Source organism: Conger conger, chromosome 10 (assembly GCF_963514075.1).
Source record: "Conger conger chromosome 10, fConCon1.1, whole genome shotgun sequence".
Classification (NCBI taxonomy): domain Eukaryota; kingdom Metazoa; phylum Chordata; class Actinopteri; order Anguilliformes; family Congridae; genus Conger; species Conger conger.
The window spans coordinates 24,338,416-24,357,780 of NC_083769.1; the positions used below are offsets into that span (position 1 = coordinate 24,338,416).

The window sequence follows — 19,365 nt, forward strand, 5'->3', positions numbered from 1 at the left end:
TACAGGTTCCAAATGAAGTGGAGCAATAGAAGTTCCAAATTAAGAAAGAGGGATCAGAACTTGACACGTCCTTCCACTTCACCCAGATATTTTTCCTTTTCAACACAACCCACTGCCTGATTAGATATTAAACTCAACACGGTGGATAGTGAGGCAGAGAGTACTGTAAGATTTGGGAATATGGGAGTCACAGTGAGGAACCCTGTTCACAGGGAAGCAAAAATTAGCTGTTGACTTACTCCAACCCACCAGCACTGAAACTGGACCATTTAAAAATCCAGTGACCCTGATGACAACTGGAACCCTGTGGATGGCCAGCTTGCAGTTGGGAATGGGCTAGCCTCAGATTTGTGTTATTCCAGCTTCACCAGCAAGCCTACAATTGTGGAAAGGTGAATGATTCACTCAAGAACAAATATTTTATAACTATACCAAAATATGCTGCCAGTGCCTGTCCAAGGCGATTGACTGAGTTCTGAATGGATTAGATAATATGATTTATAAGGAATATATATGGGTCAAGAGGTTCAGCTGTTTTTCAGACCAAATGTCAGAATGGGGAAGAAATGTGTGGCAGACTGTGGAATGATTGTTGGTGCCAGACAGGGGAGTTTGATTATCTCAGAAATTGCTGGTACACAACTCTCAAGTCTCTAGAGTTTGCAAAGAATGGTGCCATATAAAAATAAAAACATCCAGCAGGCAGCAGTTCTGTGAGCAAAAACGCCTGAATGAATGCGTTATTTAGAGAGATCAGAGGAGAAGGGCCACACTGTTCAAGGCTGGCAAGAGAGTGACAGTAAAGCAAATAACCACACATTACACCAGAGGTATGCAGAAGAGCATCGCTGAACACACAACGCATCATAACTCTAAGTGGATCTACAGTGGTAGCAGCAGACCTATACATCTAAAAAATAAGTCTAATAAATACTAAATATCACTGAGTGTATGTCATTACTTAATTCCTAAACAATCGCAATTGTTGGTGGCAGAGGAGGAGGAGAAGAATCATCATCATCATCATCACCATCACCACCACCACTACCATCATAATTACATCTCATTATCTCATTATTAAGCTCCAGAATTCAAGCTACAAACACAACAATGATATGCCCATTAAGAAAGTCACAGTGAAAATAAATGATGCGAAGCTGCTGAGATAGTTGGGGCAGACTTGAGAAGAGCCGCCCGCTCACACGATGCGAAAATCATTTTTTACAGTTTTCAAAATAAAACAAAAAGGAAAAAAGCCCTGTGCAAAGGTTGGTAGCCCTGTCAGTACTAATTCCTCATCGGGCAACTATAACAGCTTGTAAAAAACTTCCTGAAGCCAGTCTTTCAATTATTGCCTTTGGAACTTTAGAGTTCAGGTTTGCTTTCGATCACACACAGATTAATTGTACCAGACATTTAAAGGTACAATATGTATATTTTTGTGTTAAAACATTGTTACAAGACCATTGAAAATTCCTTCCTATCATTGAAAAAGGCTCACTGACATGCTGACTCACCCTCTGCCTGTGTTTATAGTCCTTAAATTTGGGTGTCAAAATATACAGTTGACGGACTGACAATCTCTACCAAGAGACTGCATATAGCTGTACAATAATTCAAGTTCATTTGGTTCTAATTACCCCTGCCAATGGCATGGGGGGGAGAGCACGTTCACAGAGAAGGGGGAGGGATAAACAGGGTTATGGTTTGAGGATGTTTGTTGTTGCAATTCCTATTGTACCTTTAAACCACAGGTGCCCAAATGTTTGCACCTCACTGTATGTGAACTCATTCCTAAATGACGATTCCGCTGTACTTGTATTTGGGGGATCAGTTGCATTAAAACAGCCACTCCTGCTGGCTACTTGGCATCAACAAGCGACAACAAATGTGTTAACACCACGTGATGAACAGGCACAGCATAGGCTACAAGGAAGGAACTGGCAGATTCAGAAACAAATCCAACATGACAAAGAGGAACAGCGTTAGCCAGTGAGTTCAAACAGAAATGACTTAGGAAAACTTTGCTGCCGATGGTGAGGATGAGAGAATAAATGTATCGAACCCCGATACTGTTCTCATACTGAAAAAAGTCACATTCTAGAATGTCTTTTTTGCTTCAAAACAGAATATGACGTTCAAAAAACACATCCGTTGCAAACAATGTTTTGCCATCGTTGCAACACCACAGGGTAATACTGTAAATCTATATCACCACGTGAAACATGGTCAATTCTACATTAAAAAATTGTGATTCTCATTCTATCAAGAATCGTGCAGCCCTATTGCATACTGTTGCTGCATGAGCTAGCATCTGCATGAATTATCCTACTTATTCTTGAAATTATGCCTTTTAGAAAAAAGTTTTGCCATTCCCACCACCATCCAGCACTGATGTTTAGGCTGACTTACAACAGGGAGCGATGAGAGGCAGAGCCTTGACACTAAAATTTGCATTTACATTAAACCTCAATAAATATTGCTTAATTCATTGTGAGCTGTCTGACAGAACTTTAAATACCAAGAAATAGTCAGAAACAGTGTATTGTGCATTTTAAATGGCAGTGACATTTTGCAATTATTTATGTCTAATATACAGTATGTAGCTGTTCATAATATACTATTCTTTCCCTTGTATTCTGCTCGGGGACTACAGATGAGCTCAGACAGAGCTAATTCTGGTGCAGCAAAGAAGCCGTGTATTGTCCCTGTCAAATAAAGGCATAAATAAAGGGCATATAGTCATTATCTCGCATTGAATTCTGGTAGTCTGTGTTGTATGTTTAAAGTCAATTATCCTTCAAAAGCAGAGCAGCCCTTCGATTTATATCACCTTTTCCACAGTGATGTCACTCATCAATGGCATTGGTAATGATAAATCAGCAAGTAAATGTGATCCAGTCTCATTCCTGCTTTGCCTGTGTAGACAAACCTTGCTAAACCCTGGCAAGTGCCCCACATTTTGGAAAAATTAGCATTCTAATGGTGCATCCAGCTATGCAGACCTAGTTCAAATGTGCATTTGAAATATATTAACGCCTTAGATGCTGGTAAATACAAAAACATACCCAAAGATTTTGTTGAGACGTTTCCACAAATGTACTAATATAACAAACAAAACATACAATGAAAAAAAAACATTTTGCTGTTAATATAGAATTTTTTTTACATTTCCAGTAAATATCAGGACCTTTACTAGTATCAATACTTCTGATGTTAAAAGGTTGCTGTTACGGTTGGAATCCCAGTTGGGGCCATTCTGTGTGGAGTTTTCATGTACTTCCCTTGTCCGTGTGGGTTTCCTGCCACAGTCCAAAGATACGCAGGTGAGGCTAATCTGAGAGTCTAAACTGCCCCTAGGTGAGTGAATGGTGTGGGTGCCCTGTGATGGACTGACAACCAGTGCAAGGTGCCTTCCCTTTTACCAAATGCAAAATCAGTGGCTACAGCGATGGCCAGGGAAGGATGGGATTAGCCAGCAGTATAACTAAGTGGCTTCTCCCAGCATTGGGCCAATCGGAAAGCACAAAAATGTGGGCAGTCTGGTGGTGTGCAGCTCACACACAGGGTGTTCCAGTAATGGGATGGGCCTCCAGTTGTTATTGAGCATTCCAAATTGGATGCAAAATCCCAAGTGGCCGAGGCCTGCAATATTGTTACTGTATAAGCAGCTTAATCGTTAATGGACGTACAATGTTATATTGTTACAAAGTGGCTTTCTCCATTTGTTCTCTCTCTCCTCCCTCCCCTGTCATCTAAGGGAATTCCTCAGGCAATTAAAACATGCATCAAGGCCCCTATCAATGCACACAAATCCAAGTATTTGGTACACACTCAGCGACCACCTAATTAGGAAGACCTGTACACTAGCTTGTTAATGCAAATATCCAATCAGCCAATCATGTGGCAGTAACTCAATACACAAAAGCAATGCAGACATTGCCAAGTGGTTAGCATAACATAACATAACATAACATAACATAACATAACATAACATAACATAACATAAGGTAATGGCGAGAACAGGCCATTCAGCCCAGCAATGCTCGCCTTTTCCTACCACTAAGTGTACCCACTACCTAAATTGCCTAAAAGCTAAATAAAATCTAACACCACATCAAGCCTGGTCTTGAAAACCCCCAGTGTTTCTGCCTCCACTACATGCACTGGCAAGCTATTCCACACATTAACCACTCGCTGTGTGATAAAAAAAAAAAAGAATACCTGTAGGAATTTCTCCTTAGCCAATTTCCATTTGTGTCATTTCATTCTGCTAACCGAACTCAACCTAAAGAATCCCCTATACTTCACTTTGTTAATCCCTTTAATGAATTTAAAAGTCTCAATCAAATCCCCACTCAGCCTCCTTTTACTAAGATTAAGCATCTTAAGTCAATCCTTGTAACTCTTATATGTTATACCTGGAATCAATCTGGTTGCCCTTCTCTGAACCTTTTCTAGTGCCTCTATGTCCTTCTTATAGTGCGCCCCCTAGAACTACACACAGTACTCAAAGTGTGGTCGAACAAGAGTATTTTATAAGGTGAGCATAACTTCCTTGGACGTATAATCAATACTCCTGACTATGTATCCTAACATCCTATTGGCCTTCTTTACTGCTTCTGCACATTGACTAGAGCCCGAAAGGCTTTGGTCAACTATGACCCCCAAGTTTTTTTCCACTTGAGCACTATCCAATTTTGTACCCCCCAAGAAGTAGTCCTGCTCTTTATTTTTACTTCCCACGTGTAGAACTTTACATTTAGTTGCATTGAATTTCATTTGCCAGGTTTCTGCCCACATCGGGATTCTGTTTAAGTCTTCCTGGATTACTTTAGTAGAGTCTATACTATTAGCTAAACCTCCAGGTTTTGTATCATCTGCAAATTTAACTAAATTACTTTTAATGCCGATGTCTATACATTTTTTGTTTAATTTAATTAATGTAAATGAGGAAGAGCAGTGGCCCCAGCACCGATCCCTGTGGGACTCCACTTCCCACAATACCCAGCTCGGATAAGGCCCCTCCTGCAACTACTCTTTGTGTCCTCTCCCATAGGCAATTCCGAAACCACTTCGAAATGGCTCCTACAATTCCTACTGTCCTCATTTTGATAATGAGTTTGTCATGTGGTACCTTATCGAATGCTTTTTGGAAATCTAGGTATACAATATCATAAGCCCTGCTATCATCAAAACATTTCGTAGCTTCATCAAAGAATGGCAAAAGGTTTGTCAGGCATCACCTACCCTTTTGAAAACCATGCTGGCTATCCCTTAGAATGTTATTATTTTCAAGAAACAATTCCAGTTCGTCCCTAATTATAGATTCCAGTATTTTACATGTGACAATCCAGTATTTTACATGTGATAATGTTGTTACATGTTGTTGTTGTTCAGACCAAGCATCAGGATGGAGAATAAATGTAATTTGACTGTGGATTGATTGATGGTGCCAGAAGGGGAGGTTTGAATATGTCAGAATCTACTGATATCCTCTAGGGAGTCTCTAGGGTTTATAGAGATGGCCAGATTGGTTCAAGCTGACAGTAACTCAAATAACCGTGCATTACAACAGTGGTATGCAGAAAAGCATCTCTGAACACACAACACTTTGAGCCTTGAAGTGAATGGGCTACAGCTGCAGAAGACCAGTCTAAAGTCTAAAAAAATAAGTCTAATAAATAACTAATAAAGTGCTCGCTGAGTGTAGCTTACACAGTATAGCTTATGTCAAAAGTTGATATTTGCTTCCAGTCTCATCAGTCTGGTCACCCTGACCAAAAAATATTTGCTAAATTCCTAAGTTGACTATAAAGCAAAAATGTATTATTAATAATTATAATGCAGTTTGTTGTAGTTTATTAAACATTTATAAGCTAATTCCGCAAGTTTTACTTTTCTGTTTTCAGGCAAGCTGCAATGAGACAGAAAACACATTAAAATGTGACCAACACTGCAAGTATTCAGAAGTCATCAATCAAACCTGCAGTGCCGAGCGCTCAGCTCCGAGCCATCACACAGTGAACGTCTGCGAGACTCCCTCACCGCCCTCATCGAATGTGAGCGGGTTCACCAAGCTGCCTCCATTTGCAGATTCGGACTGGTACACAAAAACCTCTTTCCCCTCTCTTTGCTCAATCACAAACACATTAACATATACATGCTCACAATCACACGCAACTTCCCCTTCTCATTGCCACATGCAGTCTATTCTCCACACACACACTTTTTCCCTCTGGTGAAAAACACAAACACGTAGTCTCTACCCCGCACACCATCTAATCCATCTCTCTCGTACAGACATGTACATGAACCGCACAGTCTCCGTCTCCCCTCACACACAACTTCATTCTCTCTCCCTCTCCCTCTCCCTCTCCCTCTCCCTCTCCCTCTCCCTCCCCCTCTCCCTCCCACGTATACTCTCTCCTTCACTCTCACTCTCACCATCTTACAGCTACACAAAAACATACACACGCCCGCACACAAGCATGGACAGACACACATGGGTCAGCTGCTGCAGGCCGTAAGCACAGATGGCGGAGTGCTATGGCCCTGTGGCTGTTTTCCTAACCTGTTTGATTAATGGCACATTAAAGAGTCAGAGGGTGGAGCCGTACATCACTGATTTTCCCGTTCACTCTCCATTATTGATGCGAAGAACACAGTTAATGAGCCAGGACGCATTGAGTACAAGTGGGTCACGCGTGTAGGTTTAGCTTCTTCCCCGTCCTCCCCTCCTCTCAGTCTCCGGGTTTGTGGAGCTGTCCGGTTAAACCGAAATACACGCGTTAGAATTCTCAAGTGGCACCTTGAGGAGCCATTAACGGTCTGACTGCAGCTGACCGGGAAAGGGCTGCCGCATGGAAAGCAAGTTGTCTGAGAGCCATTAACAGTGCCTGAAAAATAATCAAAGAACCTGGCTAACAACACTGCAGTAGCAAAGTCAATTTCATACCCACGGCAAACTATTTATGACAATTTATGCAGTGGCAAAACATGCTCGAAGTAGCCCTTCCTTTTGAATGTATTGTTTCACAGTAATAGGCTTTGGTAGATGATCGCTGATTTCTTTTTCCCTGGTTTTTGCGCACATTTTGGCCAGGAGCGGGTGTGAAATGGATGGGATATTTTTGCTCAAAGCGAGTTAATACAACACAATCACCACGGGGGAGCTGATACACACGCTTTCATTACCGGCAGTGAGCTCGAGGTAACGGCGCGGGGCCTTCTGACGCAGATGGTAATCACCGTCATTGACCAACGCACAAATTTTACCGGAGACGTGTGTGTGTGTGTGTGTGGGGGGGGGGGGGGAGTTCAGGCGCCCGTCAGAATGAAAGAATGAGCGGCGTGTTAAAGACAGCCTGCCGAAGGCATCTTCTAAATCAACTGAAGGGCTCGTATCAGGGAGGCGCTAACCCAGAGCTCGTGTCGTCCTGGCAACAGTAATCAGGTACGCAAGACAGACTATTCCTTATGAAATTCATAAATCGGCTCCTTGAAAATAACTCGCAATTTAAAAGCAGGCCTGATTTTTTAAATGTGGCTTTTGAGAGCATACCTCCACTGCCATGTTTACGCTCACATTCTTTCTAAGAAGTTACATTCCTGCTGAGGAACTATAGAAAGCTATGGCCGTGCATGTGAGCGATGAGTGGTCCAAGGCCACTCATCAGTCCATAAAGCTGTTGTACAGCACGTTCCTGTTAGCGTCCAGCTCAACACGTGACGATTACCCCATTTCCTGCACTTACTATTCACGACTGACCCGCCCATTTTATCTCCAAGATATTTGAGAAGTAATTCCTCTCCAATTAAATCAGCCAAAACTAATTGGGCAACATTAACTCAGGAGGTATGGGTGTGTCAAAGTATACCTGAGCAAGACCCCTAACCACCAAATGCTCCTGACAAGCTGGTTGGTGCCTTGCATGGCAGCCAATCACTGCTGGTTGTGTGAGTGTGGATGAATGGGTTAATGAGAAGCATCAATCACACAGGGCTTTGGACAAAGGTGCTATATAAGTGCAGGCATTTAATCTATCTTCTGCAGAGGTTCATATGAAGATAATACATGCATGCCTTAGTTAATATCACAGAGCAAGAGTGCAGTAAGAGCATAACTAAATATTGCCTTTAGGGCATTACATGAGCTAGATCCATAAGAGCGATATTACCTATAGCCCAGGTCATGAAATATGCATAGCATACAGTATAAATGGGAGGTACAGTGTCTTAGCATTATTTTTGAAGCCTGATCACTCTTTTAAAATGTCTTTGTAATATTCTGCTTTTTAAACGTCTGTAATATTGTAATACCATTACCAATTTGTCAGCTGTGAAAAAGAGCTCATCTCCAGGAGAGTCACTTGACATGTTTCTGTAAATGAAATCATATTGCAACAATTCATTTCATCAATGACAATTATCCTGTCAGACCAGCATCACCACAAAGGTGCCAATTAAGACTTAGTTATCCTGGGATTTCTGCATAAACCAGTCTTTAAAAGACCTCTGATTACCATGTCGAACAAAACCCCTCTTCCCATTATCCACTCATTAAAGTTCTGTGTTCTGAGCACTTTGACACACAGAAAAAATATTTGCCCGCAAAGTCATTTTTACTCATTTCACGGTTAATGAAAATTATAAAAATGAATTTTCAGCAGAACACATCCTTTATTACCAGGCGCCATTATTATCAGTGCCCAGACTGAGCTGCCTGAGATATGCACATCGATTGGATTTGGCCTAAATGAAGCTGCCTTTTTATTACAGGCCTCCTCAAAATATCATGTAACAGGTCACGAGCTCATTCCAGAGACAAGAGATATTTTGATATGACATATCACAATAAAGTATGGCACAAGGTTAATCAGACAATACTGGGAACTGTATTGGCTTACAAATTACATCAAAAGACAAGGATATAATATACTTTATGCTCAAGCATATCCAATTCACCAGAATGTCACAAATAAGTTTGGATCAATAGCCAACAAGCTTTGGAGGGGCATTAAACCAAGAAAGGTTTTCATCCATGGGAACCCTTTCGGAAGCAGCCTCTCAGGCCAAAAATCATGGTCCGGCTACCCTCTTCATCATTACCTCATTTGATCTATCTATTAACTTTATAAGAAATCACAGTTTTCCACTTAATCAGTGGCTAATTAAAAGATAACTGCAAAACTTAGCAAGTTGATTACCTCAATGAATCCTAGAGGATTTGTGTATTATATCTAATGAAGGTCCAATCAGACATTTTAATTGGCAGATAAAGTACTTCTGCCCATTTCTGTGTCTCAAATGCCCACTACACCTAGTGCATGGAGACTCATCTAGCTCTGATTTACCAGCATTGCCGGCCAAACTTCTTATCTTCTTTGAAGGAGAATTTCAGAAGTCTCCCAGACAAGCTAAATGAGTTGCGTTATCATTCAATACCTCTGTCTACAGTCTGTCAGCAAAGGATGACACCTTATTGAAAAGGAACTAACTCAATTACTACTGAACAAATCATCCTTAAATCATGGGAAAACCGTGTTTGCATACACCGATACCTTCACCATCAAAATGAATACAGATCTTATTTAATACACTGAACAGCCTATGTGATTCCCTTTGTGAAAGATCTTAGCAACAACTGAAATAATGGATAATAGACACCTGTAATCGTTTCTTCATTTTAAGGGGAACCTTGAATACATTTCAGTTTGGAGCATTCAACAAACTCATAATATTGTATTATATTGTATTTTGCCAGGACACTAGAATGTTTTTTTGAAGTAGCAACAATCTTTATGGAGATATGGTGGCCAGTGAGTCAGGCTTGATTGAACTGCATATGCCATTAAACTGGCATGTGTATTTAAAGCGAAACTACCCCCAACTGAAGAAAGGTGATCTTCACTGGAGTAAGTAAATAAGTCATGCTGTAGTATCCCAGAAATGTACATTTCAATTAGTAAAGAAAATGTGATACCTCACTCCATTATTTTTCAAGACATAAAATTGCATTGGCTGCTTGTTTATTGTGTTGCATAAAATTATCTCACTGATCAAGGTAGTCTGCTACTGTTACAGTTTCAATGGCCTCAACTTAAAGGTACACTAGGTAAGATTTTTGTGTTAAAACATTGTTACAAGACCACTGTAAATCCCTTCCTATTATTGAAAAAGGCTTACTGACATGTTGACAGGAGAGTCTGCTTGTGTTTATAGTCCTTAAATTAGGGTTTCAAAGTGTACATTTGTTGGGCTGTCACTCTGTATCAAAACATTGTACAGCTGTGCAACAATTCAAGCTCATTGGTTGAAAATTGGTTCTAACTGCCACAGCTAATTAGTGCTTTTATTGCTTATTATCCAAGCATTTACGTGTTTAATCATCCATGTTTAGCTAAACCTTTATTTCTCTCAAACTGTAAGTTACAGTTGCATCGTTTGTGGTAGACTATCATACCTTAGTTATATAGCCAGCTAGTTACATCGCCAAATAATTTGCTTGCTCATAATATAGTTGGTTAGTTAAAGTGAAAATACCAACAAAAAAAGGCTAAAAATATAAATAGTGTTGTGTAGCACACCAAAGTCAAGATTTCCTGAATGGCGAACATTTTCTTACTAGAACACTACAAAAGACGGCAGGCTCTATTGTGTTAGTCACTGTCAGCTTTCAAAAACGGTGCATGAGAACACTGAATTGTATAATAACGATTTATATTACGCGTTATATTCATAGACTACGGGAACACGTTGTGGTTGGAGGTTATTTGTTGCTGCAACGGCCTGTAGCGTAGTGGTTAAGGTAAATGACTGGGACACGCAAGGTCAGTGGTTCTAATCTCGGTGTGATCCACAATAAGATCCGCACAGCCATTGGGCCCTTGAGCAAGACCCTTAACCCTGCATTGCTCCAGGGGAGGATTGTCTCCTGCTTAGTCTAATCAACTGTACGTCGCTCTGGATAAGAGCGTCTTGACCGTTAGGAGTGCAAAGTTACCTACTGTACCTTAAAGCGCCTCACAGCAAGGAGGTCCTGGGTTCGAATCCCCATCGGCCGGGGCCTCTCTGTGCAGAGTTTGCATGTTCTCCCCGTGTTTGCGTGGGTTTCCTCCGGGTACTCCGGTTTCCTCCCACAGTCCAAAGACATGCAAGTTAGGCTGATTGGAGAGTCTAAATTGCCCATAGGTATGAGTGTGTGAGTGAATGGTGTGTGTGCCCAGCGATGGACTGGCGACCTGTCCAGGGTGTATTCCTGCCTTTTGCACAATGTATGCTGGGATAGGCTCCAGCCCCCCTGCGACCCTGTTCAGGATAAGCGGGTAAAAAGATAATGGATGGATGGATGGATTGATGGATTTATATTACGCGTTATATTCATAGACTACCGGAACATGTTGTGGTTGGAGGTTATTTGTTGCTGCAATGGCCTGTAGCTTAGTGGTTAAGGTAAATGACTGGGACACGCAAGGTCGGTGGTTCTAATCTCGGTGTGATCCACAATAAGATCCGCACAGCCATTGGGTCCTTGAGCAAGGCCCTTAACCCTGCATTGCTCCAGGGGAGGATTGTCTCCTGCTTAGTCTAATCAACTGTACGTCGCTCTGGATAAGAGCATACCATAAGCAGATACTCTACAATATTTTTTCAAAAATTTGTAATTATGTTATGCATTTCTGTTTTAATGTATACACCATTTAAATGTGGTATTCACAAATTCACAGCAAGTATGCTTATGTTCAACTGCAAATAACCTCCACAGATTTATACATTTATATTTCCTAGATTTGCTGCATTTTATATGCGATTAATGTAGAGCGGAAAATCTGTCTGTCAGCCTCAATTACTCCAAGTGAAGAATAAATATAAAATGAAAATAAACAGGAGGAGATTTCATGTCATGTCAAAGCAACACAAAGAATGTGCTTTAAAATGTACTTTAATGCATGCAAATGCATGTTTCTTGTCTGGAGCAAGGCCAGTTCATTCAAAAACAAAGAAATTAAAAACATTCAGATGGAATTCAAACATATTTAGTCATATATAAAATGCATCTGCATTTGTATACAGTACAGACACATTTGCATCTCCTATCTTAATGCTTACATTTTGGCAAAAAACACAGTGGAACATTCAGTGTTTCACAGAGTGGGTTTGTCGAAATGTGCAGGGTACACACAATAGCTACTGCAAAGTATTACTGTCTGAGTATCATGCAAGTGAAGTTAAAATAGCTAAACTTAAAACACCCCAACCTGAAAAGAACTGTATTCCCAGCTGTAGATTGGCCTGCAAATGGACTACCAGCCTTCTGTGTTTGAGCATTAAGTAAGCGATCTCAGTGAGCAGTTTTTGAGTTCACGATCACAAGGTATACCTTGAAATGGACACCTACGTCCATTTCAATATTAGTGAGGTATATTGGAATATGAAAGCATACGTGCTGACATGAATGACTGATTAGAACGACTGGCATGAATGATTGATTAGGCTGATTAGAATTATTGTACCACTAGCTCAATGTTTCTATTGAACATTGTTGTGCACAGGGCATTGAAGTCTTTTTTCGGGCCAAATGTCCAAATTTAACAGCTTTCAAATGTTTGAAAAATGTTACTTCTTTTCACAAGATATAGGCCACAGTCCAATTGTCCAGCTCCCAAGTGCACATTCGCACACAACTTTTTATTTATTAGTCTCCTTGTCTGCACTAGACAGCAAACAACTCAAAGAACAATGGTTTCATTTTGTTCTTGTTTTTTTGTGCAGAAGCTGTATAGGTTTCCTGGTCTTTAAGCAAGTTGGAAGGGTCCCATTTGAGTCAACTGTATCACAATATCCATGAGCTGTACAGATTAGAGGATCTGTACATCATCTGTGCAGCAGGATCAAAAACCGCAATCCGAAAATGATCCTATGCCCTTTATCCAATCATTGCACTACCCACAATGGTGACTATGCCCTGTATTAAATCACTGCACTATCCACAATGGTGACGATGCCCTGTATTAAATCACTGCACTATCCACAATGGTGACGATGCCCTGTATTTAATCAATCCACTATCCACTATGGTGACTATAGCCTGTATTCAATCATTGCACTATCCACAATGGTGACTATAGCCTGTATTCAATCATTGCACTATCCACAATGGTGACTATAGCCTGTATTCAATCATTGCACTATCCACAATGGTGACTAAAGCCTGTATTCAATCATTGCACTATCCACAATGGTGACTATAGCCTGTATTCAATCATTGCACTATCCACAATGGTGACTATAGCCTGTATTCAATCATTGCACTATCCACAATGGTGACTATAGCCTGTATTCAATCATTGCACTATCCACAATGGTGACTATAGCCTGTATTCAATCATTGCACTATCTACAATGGTGACTATGCCCTGTATTTAATCATTCCACTATTCACAATGGTGACGATGTCTTGTATTCAATCACTGCACTATTCACAATGGTGACGATGCCCTGTATTCAATCATTGCAGTATCCACAATGGTGACTATGCCCAGTGACTTCATTTTGGCGATCGCTGAACTTTGCATTTAATCACAAGTTAAAGTTCAAGGCAGACATTGATTTAAGCCCAGCCTGTGGCTGCGGAGATGGCTCCATTTACATGAGCCTGCACACTGTACCACTCCTTATTGAAACCTGGCACCAAACATCCGGACTCATCGGGCCGGAACCAGCTCTCACCTGTAACGGACACCCCTGACAAATTAGGAACACAGCCGAACATCGATCACGGACCAGTGGCGCAGCACGTTCCCAGCCACTCACGCTCACGACTACTGTCTGTTCTGGCTCCACGGTGGTGGAACGAACTCCCCGTTGAGGTCAGAACTGTAGAATCTCTCCCCACCTTCAAGCGCAAGCTGAAGACACACCTCTTTAAGCAGGCACCTCTCCCCATCCCTCCCTACCTCCCTGTGAACCTTAATTGTTGTCTCTGTGACTTGCTTTGTGTATCGGTATTTTTAGTTGGCTAGGTAAGCAGTGTTTGGATAGGTAACTTTGGTCACTTTTCCTCTGTTCTTTGTTCAAAAAAAATAAAAAAAATAAATTGGCCCTCGTCCTTATCTTTGTTGTACAGGTAGCAGTTGAAATTGTACTTCCCTCTAGGGTCTTTCAGCGAACTTATCCCTGGTTATGGGTATGCACTTTGTACGTCGCTCTGGATAAGAGCGTCTGCCAAATGCCAATAATGTAATGTAATGTAATGTAATTATATTCCTCCCATACATCCAGACACTTCCTCATTAGTGACCTGTGCTGATTTCTGAGGCGGAGCGCATACGCTTGAATTACCAGGCTATCGGACATCGAGCTGTGCGTTTCTTTGAAGCAGCCATCATCTGGCACGTCCCCCCAAGCAGAGGGGCAGCGACCTTTCGCATGCAAGCATATAAACCTTAAGGCAACGGTCCATTGTTTTATGCCTTCTACTGTAATGTTCAGCAAATGTTCCCAACCGTGTGCACTGCGTCTATTATGAAACACGTGTTGTATATCACGCTCGTTTCAAAACCACGCTCGTTCATATGGAATGCGATGATTTTGTTTGGCTGTGTCCATCTCCTACCATGTGCCACACGCCGGAAGCACATTAGACCCTGCTCACTCGTACATGATACAGAGGAGGCTACGCATGGGACAGATAACGTGTAATTCCGCTGTACAAACACACATACGTGCGGTGCGTGCGAGCATGATGGGGGCGCTCGACAGAAAGGCCATTTGCATGCATCGCAGGAGGCAGTGGTTAGAGGGCTGACCTTTAATTGCATGCGGGCCGGGGCCAGCCCAGGAGCAGAACGTTAACTAACATTTCCCAGGAAGCCAGAGCCCACGGCTTAATGCTAACATTTTACTGCGCGTTTATGGGTCACAGGGCACCACTGTCATTCATCTGTGAATGCAGATGATTGGGCCAGTGCCCTGGGTGGGGAGGGGTGGGGGGTGGGGGGGGGTTTACAGTCTTATATGAAAGACATGCACATCATGCTTTGATTATACATATGTATATATATATATATATATATATGTTTGGAATAAGGCTGGTTGATTTTCTGTTACTTTGGGGCTACTGCACCAGCAATACACTCCTCGCATTCCTTCATTACTTTATATATACTTCTGCAGTGCCAAATGTAGTCCTCGGTGTACGTAGAATGGTAATTATGTGAGTGAGACATTCAATTTCCTCTCGCTGTGCTCAGGCAGCTAGGCAGGAGCGCGGGCACAGGCCATACGTCACACACAAAAGTACACTGTACACACCCTTGTTTACTTCAGCAATACCCACTGCGCACAGCAAAGAAAAAAGGAGTATCATCAACAGTGATAAAGGTTAGCACACACTGCAGTCTAAGTGATATAATTTACATAATGAGTTTGTGCAATAAAATGTACCAAATTACTCCCCACACTTGGGTTTGGTGGTTATATATTTGTCACGACTGCCCCGGTGGTGTAATGGCTTAATTACCATTGATGGCCACAGCACCCGATGGTTCGCTCCTGCGCCCAGGCTGATGGGAAACGGCCAATCAGATGACTCGGGCTCTAGCTCTGAAACAGCGTCCCAGCATGCAGTGTGCTCCCACAGTGTCTGAAACAGCAGTGAGTACATTGGATGACGGTTCAGTAGGCAAAGTAAACTCGAAATGTAGTGTACTTAAAATTCCTGGATGATAGACTTATTTCCAGGGTTTCACTGAGTGTACTCTGGTGCGCAATCTTCAGGAAGTAAACCATACTTTTTAGGAGGTCCCACAGAGAGAAAGAAGGAGAGCCATCGCAGTCTAATAAATCACAGAGGAAAAAGTGTGGGCTTTTTATTACAAGGGCAGCGGTCTTGCAACACTTCTGCAGTAATGTTAGAACACAGTATGGAGGATACATTAGACTTTCGGGAGTATGTTTACTAGACTGTGCATATTTGTGAAGACACCCCTGGTGTAAAATCCAGCTATGACCAGCTTGGAATTACCAGCTACCAGCCATTTCAAAACACATTGTCCCTGGGTTCGATTTGCACTTCATTGTAAGTTGCTTTGGATAAGAGCATCTGCTAAATGCCTGTAATGTAGCGTAATGTAATAGCTTGAGCTTGTCAAACAATGTTAAGTATGGAGCTGGTCTGAACTGGTCAACCAGCTACCAGCTTGAGCTGTTTTTTTTCAGCAGGGACAGTAGTTTGGCTGTTTTTCGGGCAAAGACACACTCAGCAAAACCATGGAAATATATAGACCGTCGGGGGAATTTAAGAACACTACACTGTACTAGGTATTTATTGGACTTATATTTTAGACTTATAAAGTCTTCTGCTGCTGTAGCCTATCCACTTAGACTATTGACACGTTGTGTGTTCCCAGATGGTCTTCTGCATACTATTATTTCAATGTGTGGTTATTTGCATTACGGTCACCATTCAGCTTTGACCTCGGACCTCTCTACTTAAGTTCTGCCTGCAGAACTGCAGCTCACTGGATGTTTTTGGTTTTTCGCACCATTCTCTGCAAACTGCAGACTGTTGTGCATGGAAATCTCAGAGGATCCGCAGAGGAACCTGGCATCAACAATCATTCTATAGTCAAAGTCACTTAGATCACTGATGTGATCCTGATGGCTGATGTGAACATTAAGTGAAGCTCCTGGCCCATATTTGGGGTCAGGCACTGCTGCCACACAATTGCCTGATTAGATCATCACTTGAATAAGTAGTTCCTAATAAATTGCTCAGTGAGTGTATACTTAACAGCAAGCAAGCAAGCGGTTTCAGACAAGGTCCATGTATACCAGCAACCAAACAAAGATGGCTGTCTGAACAGGATTCAGAGGCTGGGTGTCTTAAAATATGGCAGTGAACTTTCCATAAGGGTGACATGGACAACTTAGATAGAAGATATAGTTATTATGATCCGGATATACCTGACCTGACCGCTGCTTTTCTGTTGGAGGCAGATTCTACAAATAGCAAATGGTAAATGGTTGGCATTTATATAGCACCATTATCCAAAGTGCTGTGCAATTAATGCTTCTCATTCACCAATTCATACACACAATCACACACCAACTATGATTGGCTGCCATGCAAGGCACCACCCAGCTCCGTCAGGAGCATTTGGGGGTTAGGTATCTTGCTCAGGGACACTTGGGTGTGTTGAGCTACAAAAATGCTCTAACTGCAGTTAAACACTTCAAAGAGGAGAAAGTGAGTCACTGCACCAGACGCTCGACTGACACATCATTTACATTTATGGGTATTTTTATTTTGACTCAGTTTGAAAGCCATTAGGGAATAAATGATGTTAATTGCCTTTTATGGAGACATTTTGAGCTGGATTAAATCTTGCAGTCAGTCCCCTGACATTTTGGTTATTAAAAAAAGAATAAATAGCAGTTTTAAAAGGAAAAGAATGCCACAGGAGATAAATTATTTCATTTTGATCAGATGAGATGCCTGGCATGGAACATTCATCTGGATGAAGTGGATCTGGAATCAGAGTGCTTGTGTGTATGATTGTGGAGGTCAACCTTTTGTGCCTACTTGGAGGTTAACCTTTTGTGAAAATACCAATAAAACCATTGAAAGTAGTTTACTTTGTTGTACTCTGGCCTTGGCATTTACCAGCTGTAAAGACTTGCGATGCGCACATCTTATTATGTATTGATTTGTGGTTGTAAAAAAAAATTCCCAACTGTCCTTCATGCCGATCTGACAGTGATGGAGTTTTGAGATGATAAGGAGAGAGGGAGGGAGGGAGGGAGGGAGGGAGGGAGAGAGAGAGAGAGAGAGAGAGAGAGAGAGAGAGAGAGAGAGAGAGAGAGAGAGAGAGAGAGAGAGAGAGAGAGAGAGAGAGAGAGAGAGAGAGAGAGAGAGAGAGAGAGAGAGAGAGAGAGAGAGAGAGAGAGAGAGCTGTGTGTATGCAAGGGAAACTGTGTGTGTCTGAGTGAGAGATTGAGGCCTGACTGTATGTGTGTGTGTGTGTGTGTGTGTGTGTGTGTGTGTGTGTGTGTGTGTGTGTGTGTGTGTGTGTGTGTGTGTGTGTGTGTGTGTATGCATGCGTTTGTGTGAATGTGTATGTGTGCGCGATTGAAAGTAATTACCCATATGTCCTTTCTCTCTAAGGCACCAGGATTGTAGTGAAGACAGGAACACAATGGAGGACTTGAAGTTTCGATAGCCAACAATCATTTCACACACAACATGCCAAGTACAACCTACTACCTACTACTGTGATGGCAAGGGATGGCACTGGAGTTTCCCAGGACCTAATGAGAAAAAGTTCATTTTAATTGAATAAGCTAGCCATTTTGACAAGTTAATATAAAGAGTTAATGCTGATTGAATCCAGGCCATAGCCCTTTAATTCCTGAAAATGGAGTTCTCCACTTCCCAATAAAGCCATCAGCTCCCTGGAAGGCCTTATGAAGAAGGGGTTTATGTGAGACATAACATGACACATGGTCAAGGGGGGCATACCTGTGCAGTGTCACTGTCCTCTGAACATCCTGTCTCAGGGAAACCTCACCATTCTACAGGACGTCTACAGGATGCTGAAAAGCCTAACTCAGACGCACACACACCGGCACCACATCACACCAGCCTTCCCCCGTGGATAACAACACGAATATTGATGTCCAGTTCCAGAGCTACATCTGAGCCAACAAAAAACATTCTCACAATGTTGCTGCCATGTAGTGCCAATGTTATCACATTCACAAAACATTCCAGTAACATTGTGAGAACATTTTGTGTTAGCTGCATGTATTTTGCATTAACAGGGACACAATAGCCATTTTCTGGTAGTGTTAACATGCAGGAGAGAGCGTATACCCGTCAATCTCAGTTTCAAAATGCCTTTAGAAAATCCCCTCCTTTATAATTGATTGATACTACAATTATACTGGTAAACCTGCTGTGATGATTGCATAATCAATCTTTTATCCTCATGAAGATGTGGATCTCATCCTCAAAAATATGCAGATATTCTGAATGTAGTCAGTGAATTCCTCAGATTCTTACTTTGGTTTTAAACCAAAAGGGCAAGAAATGGCAAGTATATGATTCTTTATGTCGACTCAGTGACCACTTTATTAGGTAGACCTGTGCACCAGCTTGTTAATGCAAATATTTAATAAACCAATCATGTGGCAGCAACTACAGTGGGATGCAAAGATGTGGGCACCCCTGGTTTAAATGTCTGTTACAATGAATCTGTAAGTGATAGCAAACCTGAATTCTAAATTGTACAGACTTAAACATAAGACCTTTTTAAAGGCAAGATTGCTTTTTATTTTCATTTTTTACTGTTCGTAAATTTT

At 41.7% G+C, this 19,365-nt stretch overlaps 1 protein-coding gene across 3 annotated transcripts in view; it reads right to left on the reverse strand.

The window, feature by feature from the left end:
* LOC133138881 (metabotropic glutamate receptor 4-like) overlaps positions 1–19,365 on the reverse strand; it is a 281,844-nt gene that overhangs the window by 228,607 nt on the left and 33,872 nt on the right. The window contains exon 1 of one of the 3 annotated variants that reach the window (XM_061258003.1): positions 15,524–15,609. The exons of the other annotated variants lie outside the window; for them this stretch is intronic. The gene's annotated coding sequence lies outside the window, so the exon portion shown is untranslated. Of the gene's footprint in view, positions 1–15,523; positions 15,610–19,365 lie in introns of those variants that run through there. 3 annotated transcript variants of the gene reach the window in all.